The 20,803-nt window shown below is 41.6% G+C and overlaps 1 protein-coding gene and 1 long non-coding RNA gene across 8 annotated transcripts in view; one reads left to right on the top strand and one right to left on the bottom strand.

Annotated features, from left to right (window-relative positions):
- LOC121133610 overlaps positions 1 to 11,418 on the bottom strand; it is a 71,906-nt gene extending 60,488 nt beyond the window's left edge. The window contains exons 1-3 of one of the 2 annotated variants that reach the window (XR_005870504.1): positions 11,279 to 11,418; positions 6,905 to 7,051; positions 5,462 to 5,857 (exon numbers count right to left, since the gene is read on the bottom strand). This is a non-coding gene — a long non-coding RNA (uncharacterized LOC121133610). Of the gene's footprint in view, positions 1 to 5,461; positions 5,858 to 6,904; positions 7,052 to 11,278 lie in introns of those variants that run through there. The other variant, XR_005870502.1, reaches the window with a different exon arrangement.
- Positions 1 to 20,803, top strand: part of Enpp2 (ectonucleotide pyrophosphatase/phosphodiesterase 2) — a 114,035-nt gene that overhangs the window by 7,322 nt on the left and 85,910 nt on the right. The gene's annotated exons all lie outside the window — the stretch shown is intronic.

Raw genomic sequence — 20,803 nt, 5'->3', positions numbered from 1 at the left:
GGCCCCTCTCTACTGTTTTGTACACTTGTATCTTAAAATTGGAATCGCCCTTGCCATTCTGTAACCTGTCTGGCAGTTAACAACAAACTCCGTGCCGTTGTAAGTTCTTTACAAACATGATCTTTAATGTTGAGATGGCATCCATTGTGTAGCTATCTCGTGATTTCTTTAGTGAATTTCCATAGCAGGGCATTAGATTATTTGCAGGGTTTTTTTTTTTTTTTTTGCATGCAACAGGTAATGTTGTGATCAACTCCCTGAAACATGAACCTCTGCAGCAATTGTATATAAGACACTGACAGTTTCTAAAATGACAAATCTAGTTAACGACTCATGAGACTATATTTAATTCTTTTTTTGTTGTTGTTGTTTGTTTTTCGAGACAGGATTTCTCTGTGGCTTTGGAGACTGTCCTGGAACTAGCTCTTGTAGACCAGGCTGGTCTTGAACTCACAGAGATCCTCTTGCCTCTGCCTCCTGAGTGCTGGCCTTAAAGGTGTGGCCACCACCACCTGGCGAGTATGTTGAATTCTTAAGGAAACACGATTCTTTTTTTTTAATGGCCCCCTAACATCTTTTTTCATTTTTATTTTGGAATTTTTTGGCTTATTTGTTTTGTTATATATTTACTACATATAAGAGTTCCTGCACCTATATTTTTATACCCATAGCTTAGTGAAGGCATCTAATCCGGAAATATACCATAGGGGGGCTTTGGAAGGAAGGGGTTGATAGCTAATAAATTATATGAACAAATAATTGAGTTTGAAGTCTAAGCACTTTGGTGACTGAATAATATGAGGTGAGTTACTGCTTATAAGCCAAATATAAGAGGAAATGAAGACAGAGCTGCTGCAGAATAAAGGTAATTCTCTGGAAAGATGGATACCAGCCAGTGTTTGGAAAAGGTGGAAGGCCATGGACTTGGATCCTTATTCTAAAGTAAACAGTCAATCATTTTGGCCACTCACTAAGCAAGAACCTTTCCATTGTAGACTAGAATGCTTTCATCAGAGGAGAAACAGGCTTTCTCTGGAAAGTCCTGGGAATCTGTGTGGTTACTTCTACGGACCTAATGAGAGATGTTATTATGGATTGAATTGTATCCCATTCTCCACTTTACGTGTTGGCATCTCAGACCCTTAGACCTTATAGTGTGACTTTCTTTGGGGATGAGGTTTTTAGAGGGGTAGTTAATGTAGGTAGTGAGCATATGTCTGAACCCAATATGATGGGTGTCCTTGTACAAAGAGGAAACGTGAACATGGAGAGGCACGGGGAAAGCAGACTTGGTAAGTCAAGGAGGGTGACCTCAGAAGAAACCAGGCTGCTGATTGACACTTGGCTTTTAACCACTTAAATTAAAGTGGTTCAGCCACTTTTTATTAATTAATAAATTAAGTAAGCATAGTTTTCTTAGGCCATTTTCAGTCCACCAGCCTTTTCCATCCCTCCTTCTCGCCTGCTGAGACTCTTTTTCTTCCTAACGAGTGCCCTCTTATGGCTCAGTGGTTAAGAGCACTCACTGGCTGCTCTCCCAGAGGTTCTAAGTTTAATTTCCAGCAACCACATGGTGGCTCACAACCATCTATAATGAAATCTGGTGCCCTCTTCTGGCCTGCAGGCATACAGAACACTGTATACATAAAAAAATAATAAATCTTTAAAAAAAACAAAAACAAAAACGTCCTCCTACCTTCAACTCCTCCCTACTTTTCTTGATTCACAGAGTTTAACTGTTATGACTTGCATGAACTGGGGGTTATTTCCTGGAGCATGGACAGCTTAGCAGTGGCTACACCACCAAAGAAAATGACAGGTTACCCCAGCAGCCATTAACTGCTCACTGTCCCTCAGGGAGGGGTGAGGCATCCGGAGATGCTCCCCCATGCATAACAAAGTGGTGATGGGCACAGTCTTGGGAAGTCTTGTGCAGGCAACCATAACTACGGTGAGGTTCATGATTGCAATGGCCAGAAGACTCCATTTTTACAGCACTCTTTCTCACCCCCTGGTCCCTGCATTTTCTACACCCTCCCCCTTTCCAGATGTTATCCAAGGCACCTATATCTTTATACCCATAGCTTAGTGAAGGCATCTCACTTGGAAATATACCAACAACCTGCGGGCTTTGGAAGGAAGGGGTTGGTAGCTAATAAACTAAATGAACAAATAATTGAGTTTGAAGTCTAAGCACTTTGGTGACTGAATAATGTGAGGTGAATTATTGCTTATAAGCCAAATATAAGATGTCCTTTTAGGACCAGGCACTCCAAAGTCACTTTCTTTTCAAGCTGGGTTCAATCTCTTTCTGTGGCCCTTTCTTACGGCACCTGTGGATGACCAAGGCACCCTTTCTGGTATCATCCCACCCTGAGTGTTTTGTCTGGTAGCGCTCAACTCAGCATTTGCTTTCAGTCACCAATGTGAATGCAAGATGACAGTGTTTTGTGGCTTACAACTTGTGGAGAATTCTTATCTGCCCAACTGCTTTTGAACTTGACAGTGTTTGCAATGAGAATTATTCCTCCTCCACTCAAAGGATTTGGTGACTGGAAGAATAGGCTTTCTCAGTATACAGTTTGATTACTGACAAAGCCAAATGTACAACTTTGGATATATTGGATGTATTTGAGTTTTTCCATCATTAATACTGTTCACATATTAATTCAACATAGTGACATGAGGTGTGCCTAACATTTTCCTGGAAGCTGCTTTACTTTAATCAGCAGGCACAAATGCAAGATTATTGCACTTTTTCCTTGGGTGACCTAAGCTTGTTCTTGGCACCCATGAGTGTGAAACACTGGGTTGTCTCACAGCATTTCAGTGGCTTCTACCCAGGGGAGTTATTAGCTCTGAACCTTGGGGTTAATTCCATAAGAATGCAATTCCTTTCCCTCCTCTGAGAACAAAGTGTTACTTGTGCTGATTATCTCCATTACGTGATAAAGCCAGAGTTTTCAAAATGGTGAGCTATCGTGACTGATAGACAGGACATCAAATTTAGTGAAAACAAAACACACGAAAACAAAACTTCAAGATGTTCCAATGAATTTCAATATAAACAATGAATACTTTTATGAAATGTTTTTCTAATGTGAAAAATACTAAAAACATGTATCTAAAAGCTACGTCTGAAAGGAAATAGGGAGTAGAGAGGAGACATGTCTCAATATGTCAATATCTCAGAAGTCAATATGAAAATTAGACATTTATTTTAATAACACTTTAGAGGTTATTGACAAAATTAAATGTCTTTGGTATTGGTTGGGGTTTCATTTTACTTTTTTTTTTAAACCCAGTTGAAAACACTAGAACTATACCTGGGTTAACTATTTTTGATGACTTGTCTTCTAGGGGCCATGCAACCACTTGCATCAATTATCACACATGATCTTCAAAAGCAAAGCTTGGCAGAGCTGGAGAGCTGGGGCAAGGGTGAAGAGTACTTGCTGCTCTTGCAGTCACTCAGGGTTCCCTTTCTAGAACCCACAAGGTGGTCCACACCCTGTTGTGATGCCCGATGCCAGTTCCAGGGGGTCCTGTACTTTCTCGGGACCTCCATTTACTTTTTTAATTGCCACATATATTTTTATTTATATAAAACACCCAAGCAACCAAGAGGTGGCAAACTATAGCCTGTGGGTGAAATCCAGTTTACTCACTGGTCTGTGTGTTTGTTTTGTTTTTTTAACCACTGAACCAAAGTTTATTTCACGCATGCAGAAACAGAAAACAGCAAAGAGAAGAAGCTTTTTCATAGATCCAACTTAAAAAGTGTGTGTGTGGGGCTCTTCAGAAATAGAAGAGAAGGAAAGAGGCCTAGGAATGCACAGTGCAGAGTGGTTGGCTAACATATGTGGTACCATGGATTCAACCCCCAAGAACCACATAAAATGGTTAACAATCGTCTCACGTGAGAAGTGGATGCAGGAGGATCAGGAGTTCAAGGTCATCCTCAGCAACATGAAGAGTTCAAGGCCAGCCTTGGATACAAGAGACCCATCCTTTCTAGTGTGAGAAGGAAAGACTAAGAATATTCAAGAGACAAGAGAGGATAATGGGGTGTGAATATGATTGAAATACACTATGTAAAGATACGAGAACATTGTTAAGAAATATTATGTATGATTAACTTATGCCAATAAAGACATATGAGAAAGTACTGTCAGGTATGGTATCTCATAACTGTAATCCCATCTCTTGGAAGACTGATGCCATAGGGTTGTCATGATACAGTCAGTCAGGATACAGAAAGAGGCCCATTTTCAACCAAGCAAACAAAATTATAAATGAGAAAGTAAGAAAGCTGGAGAGATGATTCAATGGTCAGAGCAATAACTGCTCATCCAGAGGACCCAAGTTCTATTCTTAGCACTTACATGGATGTCCATACATTCATTCCCTGAGATCCTATTCCCTTTTCTGTCTTTCAGGTACCAGGCAAACACATAGTACCCAGACATGCATGCAGCCATACTCATAAAACAATAAAAACGTAAAGAATGATGGCTCTAGAATGGTGAATATAACATGTTAGCTGCACCAGAGTTTCTGATTCAGAAATACGACTGTGGGGTTGATTCTACATTTCTAAATAGTTCCTGCATACTAATTCTCATGCTACTGGGGACCTAAACAAAGTTGTCTACCTGTATATGTCCTTTTTTTTCTTAACTTGGTAATGTTTGTTTTCCTTCAAAAAATTTTTTGCATTTATTGAAGGTGTTATTATTCTCATGGGTAGAATGAACAAAATAGATACTTAAGAGGTTCGGTAACTTTGGGGAGATTCTCAGTAAATCTTAAAATTCACAGTGAAGTCCACTGAATTCCAAAGTGTCTGCTCAGACTATCATCAAGGTAGTGTGTGCATTTAATTTGTCCTTCCTGGATTTAACAAGGAAGAAACTGATTCATGATTTACGATTAAAGACGGATCAATCCCCAAGATAAATCCAAAAGAATGTAATAGTAGCTAAGTACTTAGGTTGTGCAACCACATGTCTAAATCACAACTCTTATCACTTAATTTTTCTGTACCTGCTTCCTTCCCCTCATAAACTGATGATAGTAGTATTGGCTATTTGCTTGACTAAGTGAGATTATATCTCAAAAGAAATTGACGAGCACTGGACATGCCATATAGAAGACATTCACTAAATTTATTTTACATCAGTTATTTTTAGTTGTTATTTTAATTTTTATACTTTTTAAAAATTTATTTATTATTAAGTATACAGTGTTCTGCCTGCAGGCCAGAAGAGGGCACCAGATTTTGTTACAGATGGTTGTAAGTCACCATGTGGTTGCTGGGAATTGAACTCAGGACCTCTGGAAGAACAGTCAGTGCTCTTAACCTCTGAGCCATCTCTCCAACCCCAATTTTTTATACTTTTAAATTTTATTTTATGTGCATGAACATTTAGCCTGCATGTATGTATGTGAATCCTATGTGTGCCTGGTGCCCACGGTGGTCAGGAGAGGGCATCAGATTCCCTGGAACTGGAGTTACACGTTGTACCCAAGGCACCTCCCATAGTTGACTGTCCGATCATCTGAACCACAAAGTTCACAGAACGTGGTGGTGCCATGTTCTGTAATGTTAGATAAGCAAGGCAACTCTTCCACTTCTTTGTAAGACATGACTTGGTCTTGACTGCATCTTTTAGTTTCTTGTCTGGCCACAAGTGCCTAGGAAAGGCCTGTTGTGAGGGAGTACAGACACTCATCCACTGCTGGCTGGGCCTGGACCTTTCTTGCTATTGTCTTTGGTATTTATACTCCCAGTATTTACTCCCAGAGTCTTCGAATAGGCTAAAGACGCCATCGGAGCTGCCCAAGAGCAACCTGCCTGCACAGAAAAAGCAATCAGCTTGCTTTAAGATTCCTCAAGCTCCTATTCCTATGGGAATAATAGTGATTACATGTATATCGAGCTGTTTTAGCCTCATTTCTGTTGCTGTGATAAAACATCCAGGTATAAAACAGCTTGGGGGAAGAGGGTTCTTTTTTAAGCTTACAATTCCAGATTGCATTCCATTCTTGTGGGGAAGTCACAGGGGCAAGGGCTGGGAACATCTGGTCACAACACAGACAGAAATGAATGCACACATGTTGCCTGCTTGCTTACGGATTTTTTAAAAGAAGATTTATCTTGTTTTATATACATATATATGAATATTTCTTCTGCATATATTTATGTGTACCATGTGTGTGCCTACCACCCACAGAGGTTAGAAAAGAAGATCAAATCCCCTGGCCCTGGAGTTACTGATAGATGTAAACCACCATGTGGTTTTCGTGTGGGGGCTGGGAACTAACCCAAGTTCTCTGCTCTTACAGCAGAGCTCTTGTCATCAGTTTCTTCCTTCTCATCATAGGGTATGGCACTGCCCACAGTGGACTGAGTCAATTAACAGTCAGCATGATTCCCTCCCACCAGACCTGCCCACAGACCAATATAATCTAGGAAATTCATCAATCGAGACTCTATTCCCAGATTCATCTTCTGAGATAACTGAAAGACATGGTTGTTCCCAAAGAAGGATGGGCATGGAAGCCTTGGGACACTGTGTGTGAACTGTCAAATGGATTTCTACTACGAAGTGACTTAAATCCCAGTCATTGACATCTGGAGGCTCTGCTGAAGAGAAGCAGAAGCAGGACTCTTGCATGGTGTAGATTCCTCAAAGCACGAATAAGAAAATTGCATTATTGTTTTTTTCTGTGACTAGGCTCAGCTTTCCTCTTGGATCTAGAAAATTCTTGAAAGCTGTGGCCTTAGGGCAGGGGTGAACAGACTAGAGAGAGATGGAGGGAGAAGACTGCAGTATGTCACAAGGATTGTATGAGTTACTTTTTGTTGCTGTTATAAACATCATGACCAAGGGTGACTTACAGAAGAGAGCGTTTCTTTTGGCTGATGGTTCCAGAAGGACGAATCCACCATGGTGGAGAGGTGTGGCAATGTGTGGTAGACATGGTGTCCAAAGCAGGAAGCTGAGAGGTCACATCCTCAACCGCATCAGGAAGCAGGGAAAGAAAACTGAAAATAGAGGGAGAACTTAAGCTGTCAAATCCTACCCCAGTGTAAAGCTTCCTTCAGCAAGGCTGCATCTCCTAAGCCCTTCCAAACAATGCCACCAGCTGGTGACCAAATATGCAAATGCCAGAGCCTATGGGAGACATTCTCATCCAAACCACCGTAGGACCCAAGGCTGAAAGGCCATCCCTTGATTCATATTCTTGTGTACCTCAACCCTCCGCAGTACACTTTCGCTTTTCTGTCTCCTCTTCCAACACATTTTCCTTTGTTTATTTATTCAACAAGCGTTTACTGTATGTCTCTGTCCGTCAAGCACTGTGTAAGGCCTGGAGAAGACACAGCCTGTTTCTCTCTGGTCCACTGGGGACACACTCATTTCAGGAGGTAGGTAGGTGTTGTAAGGCAGTGACATGGTGGGGGACAAGGGACAGCAAAAACAAGATATGGAATAGGGGCAGCATGGTTGGAGAAGGCTTCTTTTGGCTCAGAACTGAGCAAGAGAAGTTAAGTAAGTCATGGCTTCTAAACTCAGGCAATTAGTGAGCAAATCAACTGAAGCTGAGACTAAGATTTACCTGATTCTGTTTTCATTAATTAATATTTTATTCTTAACATTTTTTTTCGTTCTGGGACTGGAGTGATGGCTCAGAGATTAAAGGCACTGACTGCTCTTCCAGAGGTCCTGAGTTCAATTTCTAGCAACCACATGGTGGCTCACAACCATCTATAATGAGATTTGACACTCTTCTGACCTGCAGGCATGTATGCATACAGAACACTGTATGCGTAATAAATACATCTAAAACCTTTTTTCATTCAATGTATGTTGCTCACAATCTTTTTTCCCTCCCCCAACTCCTCTCAGATCCTCCTCAACTCCCTACCCACCCAACTTCCAAGCAAACAAAAAAACCCAATGAAAATCAAAACAAAGCCAGGTGAGGTGGCTCATGCCTTTAATCTCAGCAGAAGCAGGCAAACAGGAGAATCTCTGTGAGTCTGAGACCAGCCTGGTCTACAACATGAGTTCCAGAACACCCAAGGCTGTTGTTACACAGAGAAGCTCTGTATCAATCCCCACCACACACACAACACAAAGGAGAAAGAAAGAAGGAAAGAAGAAAAGGAAGACAGAGAAAGAAAATCATAACAATCAAAAAACAAAACCCTGTAAGACAAAACCAACAACAACAAAGCAAAAAGCACACAGGAGAACTTGGAAATGGTGTTGGCCAACTACTCCTGGGCATGAAGTCTGCCTTGGCATGCAATCGATAAATTCAGTGACACTCTATTGGAGAACATGGATTTTTCCTTTTGCAGCAGGTATCAATTGCAAATAGCTTCATGCTTAGGCTTCGTGTCAACTTCCCCTACTCCATGCTGGTATTTTGTCTAGTTCTAACTTGTACGGATATCATGCACCACGTCACAGTCTTTTTGTATCTGACTCTTGAGAGTTGTCTACTTTTCATTACATCTTTAAACAATTATATCACTCTCCAATGTTTATATCCAGCTGTGCAACAGCTGGAACAATGGGAAGAAATAGTCATGCCTTTACTTACCCATGCTGTGCATGTAAATGCCCAATGCAAAGCCTTTTTTTTTTTCAGCTGTGAGCACCAGGGCCCAGCCTTGCTGAGAAAAGCATTGTCAGGCTAGAGGGATAATGCAAGAGTGTCCAAGCTCATCAAATTCATCACAATGCCCCCTTTACTTCATAGCAGGCCAGCTATCAATTAACATGCAGGGCACACACGTACCACTTGCTGATTGCTTTCATTCGTAGACAAATATGAGTCTAATAAATTAGCAAATACGTGTACCCAGGTCACAAGTTCAGTTGGGAGTTGAGGTTAGGTTGATGTTAACAAGTTGTCATTGCGCTGAGAAAAGTATCAACGGCACTGCCAATTTTCTCATCTTCCCACTGCCTGAGGAAGACAGAAGAGCTGAAAGGTAGAATTGGTGGCCATGCTTTTGTCTCTTTGAATTTCATTCTGGGGAATGAGGCCTGGGAAGCTTGACTCTTTCTGTGCCAGACATTGTAGAACTTCTTGTAAATGATGGAGGTGCAATCCTTGTCTTGGAGGAGATTTTCCACATTTCATTGCAGTGGAGAAAATGTGGCAAGGAGGAAGATTGTGAACTTTGGACCATTCAGGCTTGGATCTGCTCCTTTACCCCACCATTATCTAATTGACCATATGATAGCATCTTTCTGATTCTTCATATTCGCATTCATGAAATGTATATGACAGTGCATATAAACAGATAACTTACTATGTGGTGATTTTATTGCCACTCTTGCTGTATTTATTATTGTTATTAATACAATCCTGCCAAGTCCTGTTCTGTCACTGACTGGGTGGCTATGGGAAAATAATTGAAACTGTAATTTCTAATGATTTTGACTGGCTCACTGGTTCAACTCTCAAGTCCAGGCTGTCTTCAATTTCAATCATCACTCTTACCACCAGTTGCTATACTGATTTATACAGTGTTCTTTCTCAGCCAGCAAGAGTGTAAGCTCCATGAACAGGTGTTTGGGGGTCTTCTGTGACTTACTGATATCATTTGAGCCTAGAACGGTTCTGGGAACACTCATGTCATAGGGTCGTACAGAGCATAGAGTTATTATTAAGGTTAGGTTACGAGGTATGTCTGAGATCACTGGTATGCTGAGTGATCTCTCCTTGTTCTTAGTGCTAGCTTCTTAAACTGTGATATGGAGTTGAGTCAAACAACAGGAACATCATCAACATAGAAGCATATGAGATTGATGGCAAACACACATGTGTCAGAATTGATTTCGATCAATTCTCAGGAAGAAAAGGAAATACCTGCAGAAAAAGAGAGGTGGCTAGGAATAAGAAAGAAGAATGGCCTTTGTCACTTGAGACCATAGGGTACCTGTCTGTGATGGAGATTTACCCAAGCCCAAGATTTTGGAGGCATCCCAAAGAAGCTGCCTCAGTCAGAGACACAAAAAAGAGCATGCCAAGAGAGTGACCCCACAGTGCTATGGTGGCTAAATGAGAAATTCTCTGGAGAGAATCAGAACCAACTCTGTTTCCTAACTGTTGAGTCCTCTTGAACAATTCCTCATGTTCCCTCCTAATGAAATTCCGCAAGAGTTTTGTTTAAGGTAATATAACTCATGTGCTGCAGCACAAGGTACCGTAGCAGAAACATCTCAGAAGCTGGACTCTGCTTAAGGAGAGCTGAATCTGAATGCTGGCTTGGTCCCTTGCTTGGGTAATTGGCTTAAGTTTCTTCATGCCTTTGAAAATAAGGTAAATCTACAATGGATCTATAATGGACTTATAGTTCAATTACAAGTTGAATATCCAATGGAATCTATAATACACGGGGTCATTGAAAGCGATAGTGAGATCACCTCTGTTCAATGTCTGATTTATTCTAGGGGCTTCATTGAGAGCAGCCATTGTTAGAAACAATTGACAGGACACATAGATCATTTGATTCAGTCTCTACAACAACAGTATAAAGGAGGCACTGTGACTGTTAACCATTTTCGTATGAGGAATTAGAGGTCTAGTGAGGTTTCCCAACCTACTCCATGCCGCACGGTCAGTAAGCATCCAAGTTCTGATCCTGACCAAGGCTGACAGCCAGGGATTTTGGTAATTAGCAAGTTGTATAACATTTCTCCCAAGAACAGCAGAAGCTTAGCTGGAGAGAGTAAGGTCCAGAACCTCTGCACTCTCTTGCATAATACACTGCTTGGCAATCCGAAGTTGTTGGATTTAATAAAGGTACTGGCTTACTGTTTGGAAGGCATAGAGAAAGAGCTATATGGATAGGGCAGGCCAAAACAAGATCAGCTTGTATTATGCTTGCTTTCTACATCAGTTCAGGAGGCTATTGCTTCGCCTCACCTCTTTGAAAAGATTTTGTGAAAAGTGTTTCTTTCTTTGTCCTTTTTATTGGACCATTTCCTTTCACTGACATAGGCAAATAGACCATACCAGTTATCTATTGGCCCATCCATATTCTGTTCCCTGTATGGAGTTTTTTATTCTAGGAGATGGAATAAATGGCAGGAACAAGAAGGTGTAGGAGCCCTTACTTTCTCGTTATTCACCAAGAAAAAGAAACAGCTGTTTGTTTCCTTTGCATTGACTACTCTTTTGTGGTTATTACAGAGAGACACATGGGATCCTTGAGAGGGTTTTGTGGAGAGAGGGAAACGGTAGGTACCTGGATTTGGAAAGAATCTTAGATGCCTTTGAGTCAGGTGCTCTCTCAATTGAGACATTGTGCAGCGATTCTTGAATAGTCACTGAGGTTTTCTGCTAAAGGAGGGTTTATCTCACCATTTACCAGCTCTGTCTCCCATCACACCCAACAGGAAATGTGAGGCTCACATGATAGCCCTCAGAGTCCTGCATGATCCAGTGCCCATTGTGACATTTGCCCTGACTGTTTCTCCACTGTACTCTCCCCAGCCACACTGGCTTGCCTGAATACAGAAGGCTGTTCCTATCATAGGGCTTCTGAACTTACTATCCCTTTGAAGAAATAACTGGATCCTCCTCTATTTTTTCCCAGGCTTCTTATCAAATGTCATCTTTGGTGAAAGACCTTTATCACTGTCTAATCAACTCTTGGTACTCCTCTGCTCTAGTTTCCTTATCAATTACCAATTACCGGATACTGTATTTCTTCTCTTACTAAAATGTGGGATCCACAAGGCAGAGGCTATATCCTCAGCATGTAGCATATATGAGGCACTCAAAGGAACATTTGTTGACTGAACACATGAATGAGTGATTTAATAGTGTGTAATACACACACACACACACACACACACACACACACAGGGCTAGAGAGATGGCTCAGAGCTTAAGATCATTGATTGATCTTCCAGAGGTTCTGAGTTCAATTCCCAATAACCACATGGTGGCTCACAACCATTTATAATGAGATCTGATGCCCTCTTCTGGGCAGCAGGCAAACATGCAGAAAGAACACTGTACACATAAATAAATAAACCTTTAAAACACACACACAGACACACAAAAAAAAAAAAGAAAAAGAAAAACACAACTAGCAGCCTGATATAGTAGTGAGAGCCTGTGATCCTAGCACTTGGGGCTGAGGTTGGAGAATCACAAGTATCAAGTCAACATAGATACGCAGATAGACACACACACACACACACACGCGCGCACACACACACATACACAAACACACACTTGAACATATATGCAAGCTAGCAACACACATGTAAGCTATCAAGATTACATCTGTAGAAAAGAAAACTTCAAAGTATTCGATCCACAGGAAAACATCATTGACTTTGATCTTAGTTCTAAAGGCTGCACGTTCCAAGTTGTCTCTAGGGCCACCCCACTTCCCCTATGTACCTAACACCACACAGGAGGGACAGAGCGTTTCAGTTGTGGTGTGTACCTCTGTCTGCCACCGATCCCTCCACATCCCCCAAAAGACGACTTCCTGAGACTGTCGGCCTTTTCAGTCCACTTCATCCTATCATGCCTCTCTCCTAATCTTGTAGTGATATCATAACATAATACAACCAGAGGTGTCTGGGCAGTACCATGCTCAGCAGAAATAAATGCTGCTAGCAGTGTTGGGGAGTCATCATCTAGATCAGGCAGGGTCACTGAGAGCTATGGGCGAGCATGGACACCTATGGACCTTGCTTTTCACAGAACTCCTAGGTGCCTTTTGCAAAAGTCATTGCTTGTTAATGTTGGATGTTAATGGCATTGTTAATGTTGGATGTATAATCAATAATGTGTATTTCAAGAAGGCTATTCCAGATGGATTAATCCCCTCATCTCTGTCCCATTCTTAACAGAGACTTATTATTATGAATGCTCAGCCTATATAACTTAGGCTTGTCCCAGTAACTTTTATAAGCAATAAATTAGCCCATTTCTATTCATCTATGTGTTGCTACATGACTTATGGCTTTTACCTCTCCTGCATGTCTTGCTTCTTCTATGACCAGCTGGCAAACCCTCTTTTCTTCTTCCCCAAGACCTCGCTGTCCCCAGAAGTTCCACCTACTGTCTTCCTCTGCCTAGCTATTGGCCATTCAGCTCTTTATTAAGACAATCACAGTGGCACATCTCCACAGTGTAAAGGAATATTCCACAACAGATTTACCCTTCCTATAATGTGCAGTCATTGGAAGAAGACACTCCTTCATGAGGACCTGGGCTATCCAGATGCTGGATAGTAGGGCATTGATCCTGGACCTCCAGCTTCTTTTGAACAGTAAATTTCTTGTATGCACAAACAAACCACTTAGTGGCTTTTGTTACATTGCCCCAAAGAGGCTAATACATTTCATCTCCCAATTAAAATGTGGATTGCTTGCTTGCTTGCTTTTTATCTTAGTATTCCTGATATTAAGAAATTCTGGTCCCAATCAAGGTTTCATAAGCACTAACTAACCTTGTGGAGGTCACTTGCTATGTCTGTTTTGAACCAGTATACTAGGACTTTATAATGCTTTGGTTTTCCTAAGTTTAGGGAAACTGTCTAACAACAGCAAGAATTATTTCTGATTGCATAGGAATTTTAAAATGACATGTCAAGGTCCTTGTCATTTGCTCATGGCTGGTGTTTCCGTTTGGGATCAGGACAGCTTAGATCAGCTTAGATCAGACATTTCTCTGTGGTTTCTATTAGGTTCACTGTCCTCTTATCAGTTCCTCTGCTTTGCAGGGACTCAGGTCCTTCTCCACGTAGTTGACAGCCACATCTTAGGAGAGCTTGCTAGTTTTCTTCTAATCTTCGTTGGGGATCTGAGAGAAAAGACGACTGTCCTACGAATGAGGGACTGGACTTTAGGACTGTTGTATGATATATTTGATGTTGTTTTCACACTCACTAACAATTATAGTATCATAAAAACTTCATGAAGATATAGTGAAATGATCTGTCTACATTGCCCGGGAAAACATAAGCCCTTTCTCAAGACCAATTACCACATATAAGGTTTGCTCTAAGCCAATGATGGTCATGTCTGAGATTTTCCATTATTTGCTTCTGGTTCATTTGCCTCCTATGTTCTTCATCCACGTTATAAAAACATCTATCTTTAACTCACTGTATTCAGTCTCTTCCTGTTGCATGAACTGTTCTCATCTTCCAGTCAAAGGAACTTTAGAACTACGGCTATGCACAACCCTCTGCTCTGCTTAAGGGAGAATTTCAGAAAGTGAACAAATCTTTACTTGGTCTCATAGGGCTGGGTTTTTTGTTTTTATTTTACTGTTTGTTCCTGAAATGCAAAGTATTATTGCTCTTGAAGGCCCACAGCTGCCCCTCATATTACTCAAAGTTCATTGTCATTAAGGTTCAAGTTTTATAGACAAGAGCTGGATTCTCTTATAGGCTGTTATCCTTGACAGTAACATGAAACATGAGACCTAGTGAGAGGGCTGAAAAGGCCGACAGTCTCAGGAAGTCGTCTTCTCGGGGATGTGGAGGGATCGGTGGCAGACAGAGGTACACACCACAACTGAAACGCTCTGTCCCTCCTGTGTGGTGTTAGGTACACAGGGGAAGTGGGGTGGCCCTAGAGACAACTTGGAACGTGCAGCCTTTAGAACTAAGATCAAAGTCAATGATGTTTTTCTGTGGATCGAATACTTTGAAGTTTTCTTTTCTACAGATGTAATCTTGATAGCTTACATGTGTGTTGCTATCACACATATATGTTCAAGTGTGTGTTATGTGTGTGTGTGTGTGCGCGCGTGTGTGTGTGTGTGTGTGTGTGTGTGTGTGTGTGTCTATCTGCGTATCTATGTTGACTTGATACTTGTGATTCTCCAACCTCAGCCTCCCAAGTGCTAGGATCACAGGCTCTCACTACTATATCAGGCTGCTAGTTGTGTTTTTTCTTTTGTGTGTGTGTGTCTGTGTGTGTGTTTTAAAGGTTTATTTATTTATGTGTACAGTGTTCTTTCTGCATGTTTGCCTGCTGCCCAGAAGAGGGCATCAGAATCAGATCTCATTATAGATGGTTGTGAGCTACCATGTGGTTATTGGGAATTGAACTCAGAATCTCTGGAAGATCAGTCAATGATCTTAAGCTCTGAGCCATCTCTCTAGCCCTGTGTGTGTGTGTGTGTGTGTTTTAATGATAACGTCTGTGAAAACATACAGATGATACTGTATCCTTTCTAATGTGAAATGTTCAAATACTGCCATTACATAATTTTGGAGTATTTCTTTATCTGTGACCTCAAGCTCCTATCAGATGGCCATCCCTCTCACATTATCTCACAACCCTGAATGCCCACTCTCTAAGTTGTTTTCTACTGGGAATGTTTCTTCTTAATGAGACAATATAGTAGGTGGCTTTGTAAAAAGCTTCTTTCACTTAGTGTGGAAGCATCTACACTGCTTACATGGTCCTGAGGTCTTGCTCTCCTCCTCATACTCCAGGATCCAGGAGCTCCATGCAGATCCAGGAACATACACACTGGTATGTGCTTGTTCGCTTGTTTTGGCAGCAAATGGCAGTAGACTAGAGATGACATCTGAACATATCCTTGATTTGCTTCTAATCTTGGAGGAAAGCATTTATGCAATCTTTCATCAGTGGTTATGGTAATATTAGTTCTCTCTCTCTCTCTCTCTCTCTCTCTCTCTCTCTCTCTCTCTCTGTGTGTGTGTGTGTGTGTGTGTCTTCAGTAAGCAAGGGAAGTTCCCCTCTTCTCTGACTTTGCTGAGTCTCTTATATTTTTGGTTGTGAGCCTAGCCTTTAACGGCTGAGCCATCTCTCCAGCCCTTTGCTGAGTCTCAACAGCTCTTGTTTGCTTGAAGGGGAAGCAGAGGTGTGGCAGTTGGGCTTCCTCTCCAGAGAGGCCATTGTGCTGGGAACACTTGCCTCCCCATTCCAGGAAGAAGCGTCAACTTCCTTCTAGATTGGAGTTCAAACACAGTACTTCAGTAGAAACTCAACTCAGCACTTTTTACATGGGTGTTAACCATTGTGTTTGGGTCTCATGTCTTCAAAGCTGTGTCTAGAATCACACCAGCTTTGCCAAACAGGTGCTGCACATCATCCCTTGAGGTCTGAGAGAAAACGGAAGGAGAGGTTTGCAACATTATAAGTTTATCTAATGTTTCCACAAGTAAAGAAGGTTTCCTTGAACCTGTATTGCTGCTAAGCACAGACACTGAGAGTTTCTGGGCAGGTGATGGAGGAATTGGTGATGTCTGTATTTGTGTGTGTGTGTGTGTGTGTGTGTGTGTGTGTGCGCGCGCGCTCGTGTGTGTGTGTGTGTGTGTGTTTGTATGTATGTTTTATATTTTAGGTGCTTGGTTACTTGCTTAATCTATTATATAGTTTGGTCTTCACAATAATTGTGTGTGATAAGAACTCTTTCTGTTTATAAAAATGAGTCATTTAGAGAAGCTGATTCAGGGTGAAGAGATGGCTCAGCACTTAAGAGCACTGGCTGCTCTTCCAGAGGTCCTGAGTTCAATTCCAGCAACCACATGGTAGCTCACAACCATCTATAATGAAATTTGATGCCCTCTTCTGGCATCAAGGCATATATGTAGATAGAGCACTCATACATACAATAAATAAATAAATCTTAGAGGAGGTGATCAAGTGAGCAATTAAGAGAGAGAATGAGAGAGAGACAAGTTTTGGATTCTGTTGGAATCCAGAACCCAAGCTCTTAGTCTGTTTGTCGTGCTGTTTCTTTCTCCTGTTCTCTGAGAACTTTTACTTAGGAGAGAAGAGATACTAAAACAAGCAAACAGACGCATAGAGAACACTAGCAGACAGGACACCCTGAAGGTTAGATAACGATCCTAAGCAGGTTCTCTGGGCTCTTGAAGGTGGCAGAGCTTTGGCTGTGAGGTGTTTTTGCAGTTGCTGAGGCTTGGAAAAAGTTATGGGTTGAGATTTGGGTGAACATGATAAGTAGAGAAAGACCTCAGGGCTACAAAACCACGTAAGTATACATGAACTTGGCCTCCTAGAAGCTGCTGTCTGGGGTGTTTCTTCCACTCATCAACAAAACGTCTGTCATGGGTTTGGGTTTAAGAATCAGAATAACTCACATAAGAGATTATTTGCGACAACTTTGAGTAATGGAGATAATGTATTGATTTTATTTGTTTTTTACACTCCTGACTTGCTCAGAAATCTGAGAAGTTTCCACCGGGTGAGGGAGCTTGACAGAGAGATGAGATTCTGACTTCCCATTACTACCTTAAACCAACAGCTCCAAGTTTAGTTCTCACTATTTGTGTCAATGTTTCACTTAACAACAACAACAAAAATCTAACTGCTCTTAAATGGCTAGAATTCACCATGGTCATCCTTCAACCCCATTTTACAGATAAAAAACAAGGCCTTAAAGTAACAGGGCAAGAAACGTAATTCAAGGTTCTGAGTGCCCATCCCTTTGGCAAAACTTTATCATTTGCTCATTATATACCAGGCAGGCTTCAGAGCTCTGGGGAGTTTGGGACACCTGACCTCTGCATTTAAAGTGTTACAAGGGCTAGAGCTGTGTTAGAAGTTCCAGAAAATCTGAGAACAGAGCAAGGGGGAGCTCAGTGCTCTCCACTGGATGAACAGGTCAGGGGAGGTCATACTGGATAATGTCTTGTGACTCAAGTTTTCATAAATATATTGGGATTTGTCAGGGAGATTAAGTGAAGAGGCCATTCTAGGCCCAAGTAGCCACCTGTATTAAGAAACAGAGGTGTGGGAGAACACAACTTAATCAAGAAATAGCAAACATTTTTCTGATTAAGAAAACTACCTTTAATTAAGCATTATTCTGTGCCAGGCATTGCGTTTGGTGTTTTGCATGACTTATTCTCTGTAATGCTCTGAAGAATCTTGAAATGGATACACACGGGAAACTCGAGTCTCAGGACACAGAAGCAAGGAGGTCGCATAAGGCCTCATAGCTAAATACGGATAGAGCTTGGAACTTTATCTGAAGACTGTAGTCTTGATGGAGGTCAGGGTGCTATGTGCCTTGAGGGCAGTTAGTTGACGTTCAGCCTCTAGGTCAGTGGTTTTCCACGCTTTCATCAGAGCAGCCAGATGTGCTTGCCACCACTAAGTTTCCTGACTCAGTTGGTCCGAGGTAGGCTCCAAGGACGTGCATTTACCATAATCTTCCAGGCCATTCTGATTCAGCTGATCCAGGGGTCACGTTTTAAGACCTGCGGTGAAGCTACGAAGAGAGGCAGTGGGAAGGCTTTAAGTTTCAACAGAAGGGTCAGATTCCTATCATACCTAAGGTTCTCTGGGTAATTTATAGAGATGAGTCACAGGTTGAACCCATGAGGATTCAATGAAATGGCACATGGAGGAGATAGAAAGCAAAAGAAGTAACAAGAAGATATGGGGTGTCAGGTGAAGCATTTATCTAATTATTCTTTATCAATAAAAAAAATGGGAGTCAGATGTCTGGGTAAGAACCTGAATAATCAGAGAAACAGAGAAGCCACCAGTGACGGTAGATGGAGGTCTCTGTCCTACAGCCCTACAGCCGGTTAGCCCCAAATAAACACACAAAAACATATTAATTATAAAACTGTTGGCCGATGGCTTGGGCTTCTTATTGGATAGCTATGTCTTAATTATTAACCCATTTTTATTAATCTATGAATTGCTATGAGATTCATGGCTTGCCCATAATCCAGCATGTTACTCCTTGGGCAGCATGGTGTCTCTTGGTGGCCTCTCTCCACCCTCCTCTTCCCAGACTTCTCCTGGTCTGGTAGCCCTCCTATCCTTCTTGCCTGGCTACTGTCCCATCAGTGTTTTTTTTAAATCTATCAACCAATAAAAGAAACATACACACAGAAGGACATCCGCCAATAAGTGACCTCCACTCTGTTCCATTTCTCAGTCCAAAAAGCTGGAGATCTTCTCTCAATGCCAATGTACTACTTCCCATCTCCTATCTCAATCCCAGACTACTCTGCTTAATTTTGGTCAGCTGGTGGCTAGCTCTGCCCTCTGACTCAAAGCAAACCTTATTGTCAGAATGTGATCAAACTGTCACACAGCATGTGTCTCAAAGAGGATGAAGGACATAAAGAAAAGTCTTTGGCAAGCTCTGAGCAAGAGTGGGAATGGTTGTATTTAGCAGTTTGAGTCTCTAGATGTAATGTCTGGTCAGGGATGAGAGAAAGAAGCATTGTAATAGAAGGAGTGTTTCAGCTCCCAGGAAGGGAAATGAAGTCTGCAGGGCAAGCTGGTGGTTCAGGTAGCTGCACTTTGGATGCATTGAGTTGAGGCCTTCGTGTGGTGTAAGAGAGAGGTGCCAGGCTCTAGAGGAGGGAGGACTAGGTTGGTTTAGAAGACTTGGTGTTTAGCCCAGGCTTAGTCACTTACACAGCCATTCCAGAGATGTCACATACTCTCTGTGCACCTCTTTTTTCTTTTTCTTTTTTTTACCCTTTTCATCTTCAGGAAGCGAAGATAATGGTACTTCCTTCTTAAAGACACTGGAAGGAAATTGTCAATCCTGTGCTGAAACTGCCGAAAAAGCAATTACTTTGGGCTAACAAGATGGCTCAGTGAGTGAAGGAGCTTGCTGCTAAGCCTGATGAACTGAGTTTGATATCTGAGACCTGCACAGTTGATGGCAAGAACTGATTTCTTCAAGTTGTCCTGTAACATCCACACATGTGCTGTGGCATACATGAACACACACACACACTCACACACACACACACACACACATACACCATAGCCTGGCATGGTGGCACACACCTTTAATCCCAGCACTCAGGAGACAGAGGCAGGCTGATCTCTGTGAGTTCGAACCCAGCCTGGTTTGTACAGTGAGTTCTAGGATAGCCAGAGCCACACAGTGAGACGCTGTCTCAAAAGAAGAAGAAAAAGTAATAATATTAAAGCATATATAATTAAAAAGAGAGAGAAAGGAAGAAGTTGTTAAAACAAAACACAAAACCAGGAACAATTATTTGTAGTCATCATCCCACCAAGCATGCATAGGTGGTACATGATGCATTACAAAGTCACTTCCAAGATGAAGCTTTTCTAAGGGTCTCCCAATGGACAGTCTCTTTCTGTTTGCTGAACTCTTGAACACACAGTGGAAACTAAACACTTAAATGATGTTTTTCAATTTTAAAGTGTTTTATTATCAACCAGAGTTAGGAGCAAAGCTGACTTATTTCCTGGGGGCTAATTCTTTCAAAACCTCTTTTGTTATGAATTTATTATGTTCAAGGTCTCAAGTCACATTGTTCTGTATCAACTGCTTTAGATGGCTTTGAAAATTCTAGACAAATATTTTGAAACTACCAGCTGTGTCCTTTATTTTAACCAATCCTAAGGCATTAACAAATACATGTATCTTTTGTGTGTGTGTGTGTGTGTGTGTGTGTGTGTGTGTGTGTGTGCAGGTTCATGGGTATGAATACATATTTCTCAAGGTCTGTGTGGAGGTCAGAGGCCAACTTTTGGTGCTGAGGCAAGGTCTCTTTTGTTCCCTACTGTGTACACAAAGCCAGCCCATGAGTTTCTGGCAGGTCTCCTTTCCCTACTCCTATCTCAAGCTGGAATTGCAGACGTAACACTAAGTTCAGCTTCTTACACGGCTTGTGGTACTCCAAACTGTGTTCCTCACACATGTGAGGCACATGATTTTCCACCGAGCCATCTCTCCAGACATATGGTTGTATTTATATGTGTGTATCCCATTTAAATATATTTTACATATT

This window comes from Mesocricetus auratus, unplaced genomic scaffold, assembly GCF_017639785.1.
Source record: "Mesocricetus auratus isolate SY011 unplaced genomic scaffold, BCM_Maur_2.0 Super-Scaffold_100023, whole genome shotgun sequence".
In the NCBI taxonomy this organism is placed as follows: Eukaryota; Metazoa; Chordata; class Mammalia; order Rodentia; family Cricetidae; genus Mesocricetus; species Mesocricetus auratus.
This window is presented reverse-complemented; position numbering and strand designations above follow the sequence as displayed.